This window comes from Amborella trichopoda, chromosome 2 (assembly GCF_054954075.1).
Source record: "Amborella trichopoda isolate Santa Cruz 75 chromosome 2, AtrichopodaSantaCruz75HAP2 v2.0, whole genome shotgun sequence".
NCBI lineage: Eukaryota > Viridiplantae > Streptophyta > Magnoliopsida > Amborellales > Amborellaceae > Amborella > Amborella trichopoda.
The window spans coordinates 29,990,849-30,007,686 of record NC_142337.1 but is presented as its reverse complement, the minus strand read 5'-3'; the positions used below and the strand labels follow the sequence as shown (position 1 = coordinate 30,007,686).

Here is a 16,838-nt window from a genome sequence, read left to right as displayed (position 1 = left end):
GCAATACAACTATACATTTTATAGTGTTGCATTGCTTGATGGTTCTAAGTAAAGAGATCCTTACTTTAAAGAATACATATAGTCATGGACTGTATATACTGTTTATGGTTGGCAGCATGATCCCCAAAATGTTGAAATTGAGATGCCAAAGGTTGGGATCAAGGCCCCTAATAATTGGGGATCTCGATCCCTAACATACGCATTGTATCCCAAAAATGTTGAAATTGAGATGTTAAAAGGTTGAGATCGAGATCCCTAATATTTGGGGATCTCGATCCTTAACATATGTATTGTATGGGCGGCAATCCCAACCATAGGGATCTTCTAGCCTTTCAGGATCCCTTGCTATCGATCCCAATCCCGATCCCGCTCCTGCTCCTGCTCCCGCTCCCGCTCCCGCTTTTGCTCCCGATCCCAACAAATGTGAATATGGCCTCTCCCTCCACCTTCGATGCAGGCTGATTGCCCTCCTTTGTTTTTTTTTTTGGGTAATTCAGTGGGGGAGACAGGCCCCTACCCGTTTTTTCAATAGATTAGGGATTACATTTTGAAGGAGTTAATTGGGGGTGTCGGCGGTAGGAATGGATACCACGATGTGGTAACTGGGTGTGTGGATGCTAACACCACGACCCCAGCCCCTTTCCTGATTGCCCTCCTTTAAAAGTTGAGAAGTGATCTTAACCCCCATTCTTCCAAAAAGTATGTGTATTATGTTTTCCATGGTGTATAAGAGATTGATCATTATGCCATGGGTGACTCAATAATATATGAGTTGCATCCATAGGCAAAATACCTTGCACCAAGCAGATCCGTCATCTGTACTATGCAACATGTTCTTTCCTAATCTTCATCCCCTTAAAACATTTTCTTCAAGAGGCTCTTCATCATAGATAGACCCGCATCGATGCCTACTTCATATTCATCCCCTCTTCCGGAATTTGAAGATGCTTGTTTTCAGCAGGGCCTTTATTGTCTTTGGATACATCACTGAGCCAATAACTTGAAACAACCACTCTCTGTTTCTTTGAAGACGACCCCCAACCAGAGAAGTTATTTACAAAGCTCCTCTTGAACTTTGTTTCAACTTTTAGGGCTGGTTGATATGTGTATTCGAGATTGAAAATTCAATGCAAAATTAACTCATCTCGAATCTGGATTTTCATGCGACTCACATACCTTGCAACAGACCGTTCATCATTCTGTTGATATTGTTTTCTCATCAATAGGTAACTCATTTCTGTACTCTTGCATGCTCAACTCTTTTTGTAGAAGATGTTCAAATATCTAAAATATATTTTTTGCATAATCAAAGGGAACAAACTTTTCCTAGCGACTTCATCTTCCTCCAAGTTGCGATTTTATCCTTCTCTTTTCAAACTCGACTTGTAACCACTACCACCAAATTAGGCTCTAGTCCTTCTAAGTAGCCACGAATTTGACCTTCTTCTCCTTTGATATTTCTTTCCACTAAAAGGTCTTGATACTAGCAACCCAATTTAGAATATCATCAAGCTAAAACTTTCTTGAAATTTTAGGCACATTTACCTGAATATTGTTGTAAAATTGGGATACACAATTACCCCTTTTTGAGCAAATCAGGATATTTCAAATCCCATTAGATGTGGTGAGAGCTCCACCACAATGATTTCAACACTCAAATAACATGCCCAAGATGTAATTACAAGTGCAATATAATTGGAAAAAATAAATAAACAAGAAAGCAAATAATATGGGAAATCATCAAAGTACAATACAAATGAAAATAGAGAGGGACACGCACATTTACGTGGTTCACCTAAGATGGGCTACGTCCTTGGGCAAGACCGGAAAGATGTATTCACTATCAAGAGGAAAAATTACAAGATTGGAGTTATGTAAAGTTACCTCAGACAATCTCAAGGAAATCTCAAACAAAAGAATTTCCCACTACAAAACCACTTACAATCGACTCATTTTTTCGATTCATCGATGCCGCGAAGAAATGCTGACAAAACAACCCAAGATGAGCCCCAAATGGTGGTGCTAGGGTTTTGTTGCAAAGTTTCCAAGTTCCAACCCCAAGCTTTTCTCTCTACACGTTTCCTTTTCTCTTTACAATAGCTTCCTCACTCACCACACACGTTTCTCTCTCTATCAAAACCCTTTTAAGAGCCTCCACTAAAAAGGTCTATTTTTAGTGACAAAAATACCCTTTAACAAGAGGGAGAATACCATAGGGCCATAAGGTGTGATCTTTGCATCACATCTCAATAATCTCCACCTTGATGCAAAATCACATCCTTGCCTTGCCAAACCATCACTTCTTTCCTTTCTTGAGATTTCGAGAAGTTAGTCTTTGGTCTTGATCTTGACCAATGAAACTCTTTAACAACTTGACGGATATAGTGATATTGAACCAATATGTGCCTTGAACCAAATGGATAGCACTCATATTGTCACAAAATAGTTCTATGGACTTGCACGTAATGCCCATCTCACCTATTAACCCTTGAAGCCACACGACTTCTTTTGATGCTTCCGTTGCCACCATGTACTCGACTTTGATAGTTGACAATGCTACCGTATCTTGGATCCTTGACATCCAACTAACTGGTCCATTTGCAAACCAAAAAATAAATGCAGTAGTCGACCTACCTTTATCAAGATTACCGACAAAATTTGCATCCACAAAACCTTGCAATTGGGTTGAGACCTTGCCAAATGTGATTGCATAACTAGTTGTGCCTCTTAAGTACCGAAGCACCCATTTTGTTGCTTCCCAATGAACCTTTCCAAGGTTTGCTATAAACGGACTTAGAACACCAAACCGCATGCGCGATATCCAGTATTGTACATACCATGCCAAACATTAAACTTCCATTCGCATTTGCATAAGGAACCTTAATCATGCTTGTTCTTTCTTTTTCCTTCTTCGGACTTTGCATTGAAGTTAATTTAAAGTGAGGCGCTAACGGTGTCTTCACCGGTTATGCATCTTTAAAGCCATATTATTCAAGCACCCTATCTATGTAACCCTTTTGAGATAATGACAAAATTCCATTTTTTCAATCCCTTTCAATTTCAATCCCAAGGATTTGCCTTGGTGGTCCGAGATCCTTCATCTCAAATCTTTTGTTCAAAGAAGTCTTGAGCTCATTAATTTTTGCCTTATCTTTGCACACCAAAAGCATATCATCCACATATAAGGCTGAAATCAAGTATGTACCATCATCAAAGAACTTTAAATAGATGCAATGGTCATACTTGCTTCTTGTGTGCCCAAGGCTCATCATGAACATATCAAATGTTCTATACTATTGTCTTGATGCTTGTTTGAATCCATACAAAGACATCTTCAATTTGCACACAAGTCCTTCTTTACCTTTCTCTATGAAGCCTTCCGGTTGTTGCATCTACACTTCATCTTCGAGTTCCCCATGCAAAAAAGCCGTCTTCACATCCATTTGCTCAAGTTCTAAAACATGCATAGCAACTAAACCAAACACCAAGCGAATTGAGACCTACTTGACAACCGGTACGAAAATTTCATTAAAGTCAATGCCTTGTTTTTGTGAAAAACCTTTTTCCACCAATCTTTCCCTATATCTTTCAAACTTGCCATCGGGCCCCTTCTTTATCTTGAGTACCCATTTACAACCAATGGCCTTTCTACCTTTTAGTCGCTCCACCAAATCCCAAGTCTTGTTTCTTTGAAGGGCCAATATCTCTTCTTCCATAGCTCTTTTCCAATGCTCGGTACCACTGCTATCAATGGCTTCACGGAATGATGTTGGCTCTTCATTTTCGGCTATCAAAGCATGCAAAGTATTTGGATCCACATAATCTTTGTGCCACCCGGGTGCACGAGTTTCTCTAGTAGAACGCCTAAGTGCCAAAGGCACAACTTCATCATGATGGCCATGTGGTTCTTCATCTTGACTTCTTAGTTCTTCATGCTCTTCACTATGATCAATGGGTATATTCTCATAAGGCATAGTTGCACTTGGTGGAAGTATTTCGCGGTTGCTTTCAAATTCTTGGCTCTCTTGTTGTACTTCTTGACTATTGTCCATCATCATCCCTTTTGCCAATACCTTGGATTCATCAAAATGTAAATCTCGACCAGTGAATATTTTTCGGGTACTTGGATCGCATAACCGATATCCCTTTATACCCTTGTTATAACCTACAAAGATGCATTTCTTTGACCTTAGATCCAACTTGTTCCTTTGACAACTTGGAATAAGTGCATAGGCATCACAACTAAATGTTTTTAAATCGAAGTAGTCACTAGGAGTTCTATACCATACCTCGTTAGGAGTTTTGCTTCCCAATGCTACAGAAGGTAATTGGTTGATAAGATAACAAGTTATTGATGTGGCTTCCACCCATAATTCTTGTTCTAGGCTGGCATTGCTGAACATGCACTTCGCACGCTTCATCAAAGTGCGATTCATCTTCTCGGCCACACCATTTTGTTGAGGATTGTAGGCATTTGTACAATGGTTAGTAATTCCCTCGGCCTTGCAAAAATTTTCGAACTTTTTTGATACAAATTCTCCACCATTATCGGTCTGATGAACTTTGATGTGAGCCCTGTAGATTTTTCAACTTCGGCTTTAAAATTCTTGAATGCACAAACCACATCACTTTTGAACTTGAGAGTTTTGATCCATACTTTTCTTGAGAAGTCATCAACAAATAAAACAAAATATAATGCACCTCCATAAGATGTAGTTGGTGAAGGGCCAATTCATCAAAGTGAATGTAATCAAGTTTGCACTTTCTTGCATGCTTCCCGACCTTGAAAGGTTGTCTATGTTATTTCCCATAGACACAATGCTCACGAAATTCGGATCCATCAATTTTAAGTGTAGGAATAAAATTTCTAAGTGTAGGAATAAAATTCCTCTTCATCAAGACCTCCATACCTTTATCACTCATATGCCCTAATCTTCTATGCCATAGATGAAATGGAACTTCCTCACCTTCTACCACGGTTTCACTTTATCATTTATTATTGTGTTTCCCAATAACTTGTACAAGCTCCCAACTAGGACTCCTTTCATCACAATTAGAGTCCCTTTGGATATTTTAATTACTCCACCTTGACAGGTAAACTTGTAGCCTTCCAAATCTAGAGAAGAGAGGGACATCAAGTTCTTTTTTAGTTCCTGCACATGCTTAACATCCTTAATTGCCCGAATAGTCCTATCAAACATCCTTTGACGAACCGAACCCATTCCAACCACCTTGCTGGTGGAATTATTACCCATGAATACCAATCCTCCTTCACATGACTCATATGAGTCAAACCATGATCTATGCAGGCACATGTGATGGGTGGCTCCACTATCAAGTATCCAATTTTGATAGAATATTGAATTATATGCCACCATGCATACTTCATCTTCAATGAACCCGGATGTAAACTCTTTTTGAGCAAATCGGGATATTTCAAATCCCACTAGATGGTGAGCACTCGACCACAATGATTTCAACACTCAAGTAACATGCCCAAGAAAATAAATAAGAAAGAAAGCAAGTAATATGGGAAATCATCAAAGCGCAACACAAACAAAAATATAGAGGGACATATATATTTACATGGTTCACTCGAGATGGGCTACGTCCATGGGCAAGACGGCAATATCAAGAGGAAAATTTACAAGATTGGGGTTATGTAAAGTTACCTCATACAATCTCAAGGGAAGCTCAAATGAAAGAACTTTTTAACACAAAACCACCTACAATCGACTCCTTTATTCGATTCACCAATGTCGCGAAGAAATACCGACAAAAACAACCCAAGATGAGCCCCAAATGGTGGTGTTAGGGTTTTGTTGCAAAACCCCCAATTTTCAACCCCAAGCTTCTCTCTCTACAAGTTCCCTTTTCTCTTTACAATAGCTCCCTCACTCACCACACACGTTTCTCTCTTTATCAAAACTCTTTTAATAGCCTCCACTAAAAAGGCATATTTTTAGTGACAAAAATACCCTTTAACAAGAGGGAGAATACCATAAGGCCATAAGGTGTGATCTTTGCATCACATCCTAACAAATACCACGACCCTACCCTTAAAGAACCCAAACCAACCAAGCCTTTAATGTGGGATTTTCTCTTCTCTGTTTATTGAACGGGTTCACCTCCTCTGCAGAATTAGACCCATCCATCATGAATGGATGAACCTCAGTTAGAGCTGGTGTGACGCACCTCTTGTGCCAGCTCCTCAAATCTCATCAGATTATTGAATTCTCTGTATAGGTTTGGATCTACCACCTCAAGCATGACCACCTCACCCTCCTCTAGCTATTGCCATGCAAACTTGCAGCATCTCGGGCCTTTTGGGATTGACATGCTTTTCTACCGTATGATGCAAAATTGAAGAAAGAAATAGTAGACTCAAAAACTTGGATAATTTGATCGAAAATATAAGAGTTGAAGCTTACACACGAAGCTCCTATTGTCCTTTGGTCCATATAAGGAAATGCCTAACAAAAATCCAAAATTTTTAAGCAAAAAGCTTATAATGACTTATATTTACAATCTGAAACTTAGCTTTAATTAGTAGTGTCACCTTTGCCCTTGATAAAATAGTAAGACAAATTCATCCTGATAGAAGAAAAGGCGGGGGGTGGAAAGGATACCCCAATTTCTAGAAGCCATATCTTATTGCTCTGATTCTAGAATGATTATCATGCCCCTTTCTAGAAATGATAGCATGAGCTCTATAACACTAAAATTTAAGAAGCTGATTTAGCCTCTGAAGTCCTAAAGGTAGCTCTTGGATCACTATGTGAAGTCCGCCTACATCACTTTGCATGCTTGGATCACTTGCTCTTGCTCCATTGTTCAGAGATAAATATTGCCTTGAGTTTGTCTTTGTGGGCCAGTATATTATTATATATAAAGCGAGTGGATGACCCTCACGCCAAGTGTCTTTTTTTTGTTTCTTCATTTTGCCCTTCTTATTTGTACATATCTTGTTTTTATCATTAACTATTAATTAAGGAAAAAATTTATACAAGGTTCCAACCTTAAATGTAGAACTACGGATGCACTTCAAAAATCCATCGGAAAAGATTGTTTTAATGTTGAGAAACCCTCTAATTGAGCATCTTCACATCGAGATGTATGATTATGAAAAAAAAAGGATTTTGAGTCTTAGAAATAGTGCATCTTACAACACATTATCTTGACCGTCCATTTTCAAAATTTTCATTCATTTATAGATCTACTTGATTTTAACCATTTTTGAAGTTTAAAATTTTATAATTAGATATGAAATAGATTTTAAGATAATCCTAAGAATATTTTACATCAAAATTATATGTTATGATCAAATTTGAAGGTGCGCCTTAATTGGATTGTTTAAAGATTGCCACCTTATGGAAACCACTCCCATTAATTAATGCTCACAATTACCATCATCACCATTCTCTCTCTCTCTGAATATATTCCCTCACTTCTTTATCTCTCCTACATTAAGGGAATCAAATCTTTATCTCTCCTACATTAAAGGAATGTATAAGCCTCCCTCCCCCTCCCCCACATGCACGCCATCATTCTCCCTCTTTGTCTCAATGTATTATCTCTCTACCCTCTATGTATATTAATTTTTTATATTAAAAAAAATTATTGTTTTTAATGATTTTGATTATGATTATTGTTGTTAGATGTAACTATTATAATATTAAAAATTGCAACTATTTCAATATCATTAACGATATTATTATTGTAATTATAAAGCTATAATGAATATTATTTATTTATATCAGTGTAGAATATTAATTAAATTTATTTATATCAGTGTATAATATTAATTAAAAATACAAAGAAAGAAAACAAAATAATAAGTAATGTAAATGCAAATTATATAGGTGAATAATATAATTGAAATTTATCATCATCATCATTGTCTAGCCTTATCCCAACTATTTGGTCCGCTACATGAATCCTATTCCGCCATTCCGTTCTATCAAGGCCATACTATCAATCAGATCGTAGGTCACTTATCTCTTCCACTACTTCCGTCTAAATCATATAGTTAAAATTATATTTAGAAACATAATTACTTCAAAATTCAAGTTATAAACAGAATTATAAACTTTTTTTGAAGCTTTATGTGATATGTTTTTGTGTTTTGATTTTTTATTCTGCAAAATACTTGATACTTATAAGTGAATTATATATTTACTAAAAATTAATAATTAAAATATGAAAAAATGATTATTATCTAATAGAAGTCCATACGTGAAGATGGATCAATAAAAATCTCTTTCTATAGACTCTCTATGATTGAATATGCCTTTTGATAATTTTATTTTAATATTAGAATTTTATTTTAATAAGTAATATTTAATACACGTGCAATGTAAGTGCATATTACTAGTAGAGCTTAAGAGGCAAATAAGAAGTTGCAAATGTCTTCACCCTTGGCCTCATAAACTCCCTCTTCTCAATGAATTTCCTCATCATGACCAGTATTTGAGTGTGGTTGTACATGGAAGCAATAAGGGTTTTCGTTTCTTTGTTGTTGAAGTAAATAATTTTCAGCTTACTAATGCCTCAAGTACGAGCTTGATACAATGCGTCTTGTATGGAATCCAAAGACGATGTTGCCTCCTCCCTCAATGGTGTGGCAACCAACATTCTAGCTACACATATTTGTAACTACCCAAATGATATATTGTTCATCCACCTGCTTTATACACTTGTCTGCTATGTCTAAAGTGAACTCTGTATTGTGTGTTTTCTCAGATACATCAACGGAAAAGTTTAACAAATCAAAACATAAATTTGAATGCATACAATATGCAACAAATTATACTTTAATCTTGAATGAAGTAAACAAACTACAAACCCACTATTACATAAAGTTACAAAACCAATTCTGAATCTCCAAAAAGGTCATAATGCAACTCAAACCCATACTAGGAAAAATTTACCAAAAGTTCCATAATCAAAATTCAATAGTAAAAGAAATCATAAAATCAAAATCCAAGTATTGTCATAATCACTCAACCAAAATAAAATCATGAGAAAATCCATCCGGAATCCCAAACCTATACTAGAACAAATTTACAAAACCAAAATTTCCAAAAATTGAATTTGAAGGTACAAAAAAGATCACAAAAGTCAAAACTTATTGGAAAAAGTGTCTAAACCAAAACCGAGTGTTGAAAAAAGTGATCAAGAAACCCAAACTAATACTTAAATTTTACAATATCCAAAAGGTGCAAAATAAAAAATCGAAACTATAAAAAAATACAAAAAGCTAAATTGAATATTAAAAAAATAAAATAACTAAAAATGATAAACACATCCAAACTCAAAACCCAACTCCAATACCAATTTGTAGAAAAAGTAAAAGAAAACCAAATCTTGTAAAATATTAATAAACACAAGCCAAAAATAGAAATAAACTAACCCCTCAAAATCTAATCAAAGTTGGCTCGAATTGGGCGACCTTTACCTGCAAAAGCAGCCCCTTTAACCTGTCTTTGATCTCACAATCTCTTATGAAATAATTTGAACCTTTGAAAATCACTTTTTAATCTTGGTTTTTAAATGCGTTTCTCTATCTAAAAACTAAATCAAGGATTTGGGAGGTTAGAAACCTCCCCAAAATGACCATGTTTGGCCCTGCACGAGGGCCTATTTTGGTAGGGGTTGGGGGGTGACTGCCTGCCGGCAAGGCAGGTACCTCAAGTAACCCCATCCTCGGCTCCTATGCTTGCCTAGGCACCTGGGGCCTGCCTCAAGCCTCTAAGGCGGGTGAACTTTTAACCTTGGTAGTTAATACAACTTATGAACCTTGCTCCGAAGAATCAAGATAGTTACGTGACTATAAAGTTTATATACAAACTTATTGTTCTGCTGGAGTCCTTGTGATCAAGGACATATCTTATTGCAAGAATCTCTTGAACAAACTGTGTTCTTATTGCCTCCATGGACTTGAGGCTCTCAACAAGGTGAACCTTGAGGATCCAATTGACAATGACAATCATGTCTTACCTTTGTTTAACTGTGATATTCTCAAATGTTAATAACTTGTAATAAGAAATTTTTTTACAAACCAATGAAAAAGTTGACTTCATTTTTCAATGAAGCCTAGTTTTATTTGAAGGGGTTAAGTATTTGTTTAAAATTATATGAAACAGAAATTTATATAAAATCATAACTATGATTAAAGAACCATTGTGCAAGTAATGTATTTCAATTGCCTAAAACATAAAAGTAGTGTATTGCATGGTCAAAACTGTGCTCTATATCACATGCCTAGGGTTCCTTCCCTTCGAAGAACTTTCTAGTTTTCTACCCTTTTCCTATTTAATTTTTCAATAGAACTTGTCTCTTCTCCTATATTCTTAGTTGTTAGATGGCAAGGCCATAGAATTATTAATGATGGAGTCATCGACAGGTTTCTAGTGCTTTGTCTCAGAGTGTGGACTTTATATTCATGCGAGTGTCTCCTTTCAATGTTTCACAGTTCCATCTTCTTGGGTAAAATAATCTTTTGTTTATAATTATTCTTATACTTGCAAATTTGCCTTGTTTTTCATCATCATCCTCTTGCACCATACCTTGATCATTTTTCAGTTAAAATGTTCCAAAGCTACAATTATCATGTAGTCTTATTTAATTTTTCATCTGAAAATGACTTGTAGTGAGTGTCTTTCCCTGCCTTCAAGTATATAACCTTCACAGGTGCCACTATTTATGGGATCGACCGTATGAATTTGAGCAAGAGAGATTCTTGAGACCCAAGAAAAGTGAAGTCGAAGGGTGGGCAAGGTTTGATCCAAAGCGAAGCCTTGGAGCCTTATACCCAAATGAGGTTAGTTCCCAACTAAAAACCCAACGTTACAGCTGAGATTATGAAGTTCACAAATACCACTGCTTTCCTTGTATTAGAACAGTGATATCTCCGTGTTTTGCATGATGCCACAGATCATCTCAGATTTCGCTTTCCTCCCATTTGGTGGTGGACCACGCAAGTGCCTGGGAGACCAATTTGCCCTCATGGAGTCCACGATTGCACTAGCATTGCTGTTGCACAGGTTTGATGCAGAGCTGAGGTATCCCCCAGAATATATGGAGGCAGTCACTGAGGCCACCATCCATACAAAAGATGGCCTATGGTGCAAGTTAAGGAAAAGGAGGCCTAATGCCGTGAACCGGTAGCTTCTGCTTTTATGTCTATATTATGTAATTCTTTTATGCCATTTCTTTTCGTGTTTTCAAATGGTAAATGGAATGAGAATGTCTGTCTCTCTTGTTTCATTGTCTGTAAGTGATGATGGCTATGTACCTGTATTTAACTTTAGATTCTTAATTGACCTCCTCAATCGTAATGTCTTTATGACGAAAGCACTCGAAGCTTCTAGATCCTTAATTTCTTTCAATCAATGTTCAATAGTTTATCAATTCGGATCAGGAGTCGCTGGTTAGTATGCCAATTCTCGGTTCGTATTGGTGGTTCTTTAATTTCATGTTTAACAGTAGAAAGCTACAATGACTAGGTGGTATTCTTGTTTTTTTGACTGCATGTTGGAGGATCCAACCTATGGGGTAAAACTTTCATTCTTTTAAGATGTTAGACATTAGAAAAGATATGTGCAAAGTCTAAACAAATGTAAAAAAATAAATAAAACAAACAGTTTATTTTATACCACGTGCTTTTTTCCCCATACGGCCGAGGTGTGAAAGTCAAAGGGTGCAGCTTTAATTTATTCTAAATGTTAAATATTAAACTTTTAAGTGTTAAAAAACTGATTACATTGTTGACTTTGAGTTCAAAACCTTGATGTTGTGGCTCCCCTCTCTTGCTGATCCTCTCCCCTTTTCGACAGTGGATCAAAAATAATTAAGATAGAGTTAGCTTAGATTCTCTTCTCTCTTGAAGAAGGTGAAGACTCCACTCGATAGTCTTATTAGATGGAAGACTTGATTCAAATGTGGCTAAGGGAATGAATGGTCCTGAAATGAAAGAATTCTCAAGGAAGGGTTTAGTCAATGTGAGAAGACCTAATGTTAACATTCAAGGAAAGACAACTGCCTAGTCTCTATTCATAGTATTTATCACTGACTTGTCTGGATCCTAGTGGTGTTGATGAAGCCTACACGTGTAGATTGATGACAAAGCAAGGAGAGGAGTTTACTACACATTGGTCGGCCTTGGTTTGTCAATTTGCGAAAACCCTTTATTAAAACCTCAAATTCTTCCCTTTTTTATGTTTCTAAAACAAAAAAGAAAATGTGTGCCGCGCCCCTCTAGAGTGCGTGCATATGTATGCATGAGGGTGACCCGATGGCCATTAAGATAAGGTTTGGGTAGTGCGGTGTGTGTGGTTCGAACCAAGAAAAGAAAGATTTGAGGTAAGGCTTACCTGGTTATAGAGGGGGCGGATGCAACCAGATGACCGTGCCCTCTTAGATCCCAGTGCCTTAGAGTGCACGCGAAAAGTCGCCTTGTCACACGACCTCGCCCTCTGACCCGTATCGTACCAGTCGGAGGGGGACATAGGGCGGGATCGTGACCAAAGGTAGCGAACGTCACTCAGGTGGGAGTGGCTCAATGCGTTTAGAAATACGGAATCAAAGCAAACCACGATAGAAAATAAAAACTCATTCATCAAGCCACATAAAATTGCACAAATTAAAACATTAAGTACATATAAAATCTCCAAAGGTTCTTTACAATTATGTCCAAGACACTACCGGCCGGACATAAACAAGACAGTATACATTAAAACAACATTGTGGCCCAGCCACGTGACACGTACTATCAAAAAGTTCCTTGATCAGTCTCGAGCTTCAGCCGCCTGCCACCACTGTCCAATTGCCCCCTCAAGGATGGTCGGTTAACACTCTACACAAATGGGTAAATGAAAAGAATGCGCTAAACGCCTAGTAAGTAGATAAGTGCCCTTGCATTGCCACCTACATGCATATATATATAATAACATGGTCTACGGTTCAACATAAATCATACCGGCATTACAGAGTAGGATCATGCATCAGATTATATATATTTGTCGTATATAAAGAGAGTAACATGCAGATATCAGAGTATCCATTGTTCTCGAGATGGCGGATACATCTATGCTTATTACAGTCAAAGTCAGATGTTCACATGGAAAGCCTAAGTCAGACAGACAGAACATATCTATTTACTCTCGAAGTAGAAGCCACATCAATCAGGCTAAGCCAATCCTGTATTTGGAACTTCTACCCTCATTCAGGAGGGAGGACAATGATAAATGGAGGTCCCATTTTGTAATGTCCTCACTCACGCACATAATCCCTAACGCGCTTTGAGGTTTTCGATAGGCTGAGGCATTGCAAGACAAGGTCATCTATTTACGCCTTCAGACGAGAGTGCGTTACACTACCATTGGAGGGCCTAATGCATAGTGCCTATAATAATTTAGGGGGCGCGACCCACCCTGTTATTCACAGTCACTCCTCGACTCCACCCTTATTATAGGAGTCAAAGTACAATATACCTGACTACCAATGGGGGACCCATTGCGTAGTGATCATATCACAAATATCAGTTTTCAGTATGGCAGAATCACAAATCCAACTATGAATGGAGGACCCATTGTGTAGTGGTTAGGGCACACATAGCAGTCTCACATATAACAGAATCACAATATCTAGTACCAATGGAGGACCCATTACGAAGCGATCATGACACATATAACAAAATCACATATAACAGAATCACAGTATCCACTACCAATGGAGGACCCGTTGCGTAGCGGTCATGACACACATAACAGAATCACAATATCCATTACCAATGGAGGACCAATTGCGTAGCAGTCATGACACATATAACAGAATCACAGTATCCACTACCAATGGAGGACCCATTGCGTAGCGATCATGACACATATAACAGAATCACAGTATCCACTACAAATGGAGGACCCATTGTGTAGCAGTCATGGCACACATAACATAATCACATATAACAAAATCACAATATCTTATTTTTCTGCAATTTTAGATAGTGACTTCCTATCACATACAAGCCCATAAAGCTCGATCCATTTGGAACCCGGAAATGGTTTCGAAACCAAATGTTCACTAGATACGCGTATCTTTCAAATGGGAGTAGTTTGAAAGTGTTTGGACCCCGTTTGACCCTTCAAAAGCTCATTAGAAAGGAGGCATTCCATTTGTAACCTGCTGTGCAGTTCGGACAGTGACATGTCCCACTTAGCACAGTTATAACATTCAATCCATAAGGCATTTTGAAGTGTTTTCAAAATCAAAATTCGAACAAAACATGTATTTTTCAAACAAGGGTAGTTTGAGAACATTTGGACTCCATTTGGGCATTCAAAAGTTCGTGACAACCAAAGTAATGGTTCTGGATTTTTATGATATCTATCCACAATGACATATCTTCGTAAATAATTGTATAACTCTCAATTTAGGAGGAATTTCGAAATATGTTCAACATGTGATTTCAAGCATACTCATAGATCTTTCAAATGGAATTGATTTAGAAGAAAACAGATTCTTTTTGGTCAGTCAAATTCGTGACAACAGAGACATCAGTTCTAAAATTTTACTAAAATTTCACATTTTGAAGGATAACTCTTCATGCATAAATAATTTGAGCAAGATTCAAACATGAATATTTTAGTAGACACATATATCTTTCCAATGGCAATGATTTAAGGTCATTTGGACCTCATTTGATAAGTCAAAAGTAGATTACAAAAACATAGAACCTTATAAGAAATTACAGTACAGTTGTAGCATTATCCAAAATGACAACCAATTAATCGCAAATTTATGCTACATCTTAACATAAGGCCTTTTTTTTGACCATTAGATACATATAAGAACTTAATCATAGGTTTTCCATAGAAAGCAAGGAATAGTTGATACTCATTTTGGGCATGCAAAGGCAAACTAAAGTGCTGGAAATCATGGTATAACAGTGTACGCAGATATCCACTATTCATGCATCTACTCATGCTCATTCTTATACTTAATTCATGCTAAATCCATGCTTAAGGACCTACAAGATAGTTGACCCACTTACCTTGTCTGTGCAATGGTGTTCCCATATTTCGTCCCACAACTCACTCCTCAAGCTCCTCAATTTGGGCTCCAACAAAGGTTAAAAAAGGGGGTTGCAAATGCTAAGTGCTTGTCTTGTAAGAGTGAGAACACGACGTGAGGGAAAGAGAGAGAGGCTTATGTACTTCAAAAGTGTGAGGTGGCAGCTTGGGGTTTCCATGTAGCTGTAGTTTGAAAGGTGGCTGCTGTGGCAGTATGCAGTAGGCAAGTGGCATCCATGAGTCACGCACAAGCTCGACAGTGTAGCGCACTTTCTCTTTTTCTTCTCTCTTCACCGTCGTGCGCACTTTCTCTTCTTCTTATCTCTTCACCGCTGTGCGCACTCTCTCACCACTGTGCGCACTTTCTCTTCTCCTTCTCTCTTCACCACCGTGTGTACTCTCTCATCGTCGTGCGCACTCTCTCACTACCGTGCGCACTCTCTCACTATCGTGCGCACTTTCTCTTCTTCTTCTCTCTTCACCATCGTGCGTACTCTCTCACTGTCGTGCATACTTTCTCTTCTTCTTCTCTCTTCACCGTCGTGCGCACTCTCTCATCGTTGTGCGCACTCTCTTTCTTCTCTCTTCACTGCCGTGCGCACTCTCTCACTGCCATGCGTACTCTCTCACTGCCGTGCACACTTTCTCTTCTTCTCTCTTCACTGCCGTGCTCACTCTCTCACCGTCGTGCACTCTTTCTCTTCTTCTTCTCTCTTCACTGTCGTGTGCACTCTCTCACCGCCATGCACACTTTCTCTTCTTCTCTCTTCACTGCCGTGCGCACTCTCTCACCGCTGTGCGCACTCTCTTCACTGCCGTGCGCACTCTCTCACTACTGTGCCCACTTTTTCTTCTTCTCTCTTCACCGTCGTGCGCACTTCCTCTTCTTCTCTCTTCACTGTTGTGCACACTCTCTCACCGTCATGCACGCTTTCTCTTCTTCTTCTCTCTTCACCGCTGTGCACACTCTCTCACTGCCTTACGTACTTTCTCTTCTTCTTCTCTCTTCACCGTCGTACGTACTTTCTCTTGCCGGGAAAGTTTGGGTTGTTTCATCATCCCCCTCTTAAATAGGATTTTGTCCTCAAAATCGTGTCTTAGTTAGTCAAACAACCCGGGGTACTTATCCCGAATTTCATCTTCTCGATCGCATGTCGATTCTTAATTTGAGTGATATTGCCATAACACACGGACTTGAGGAATTTCTTTATTACGTAACACTTGCATTCTCCTGTCCATTATTTCAATCGGTCGTTCAATATAAGGCAAGTCTTATCTGATCAGAATTGGTTCATACTCAGAACATGGGACGGGTCCGGCTGATATTTCCTTAACAGTGATACATGGAACATGTCATGAATATTCGCCAACTCAGGTGGTAGGGCAAGTCGCTAAGCCATATTCCCAACTCTTTCTTGAATTTCAAAAGGTCAAATAAATCGTGGGGTCAATTTTCATTTCTTGCCGAATCGTATAATACCTTGACGATACTTTGAAGAAAATTTAATCACCCACCTCAAACTCAAGATCTCTCCTTCGATTATCAGCATAACTCTTATGCCGACTCTGAGTAGTCTTGTTTCTCTCCCGAATCAAGGAAATATTTTTTGAGGTTGCAACAGTTCGGCGGGTTTCTGATGTTCAGCTTTTACTTGCTGACACGTCAAGCACTTAGAGACAAACTGTGCCACTTCCTTTTGTGCCATTCGAATTTGTTGAAAGAGCTAGGGCTCCATCCTCATACAAGCAGTCATTCCTACCCCATCG

At 38.2% G+C, this 16,838-nt stretch overlaps 1 non-coding gene across 1 annotated transcript in view; it reads left to right on the top strand.

Annotated features, from left to right (window-relative positions):
* The window catches only part of LOC18426315 (cytochrome P450 97B2, chloroplastic), a 50,910-nt gene extending 39,555 nt beyond the window's left edge, over positions 1 to 11,355 (top strand). Inside the window, exons 15-17 of the transcript XR_016050410.1 lie at positions 10,406 to 10,488; positions 10,693 to 10,822; positions 10,936 to 11,355. This is a non-coding gene — a transcript (cytochrome P450 97B2, chloroplastic). The remainder of the gene's footprint in view (positions 1 to 10,405; positions 10,489 to 10,692; positions 10,823 to 10,935) is intronic.
* The last annotated feature ends 5,483 nt before the right edge of the window (positions 11,356 to 16,838 follow it).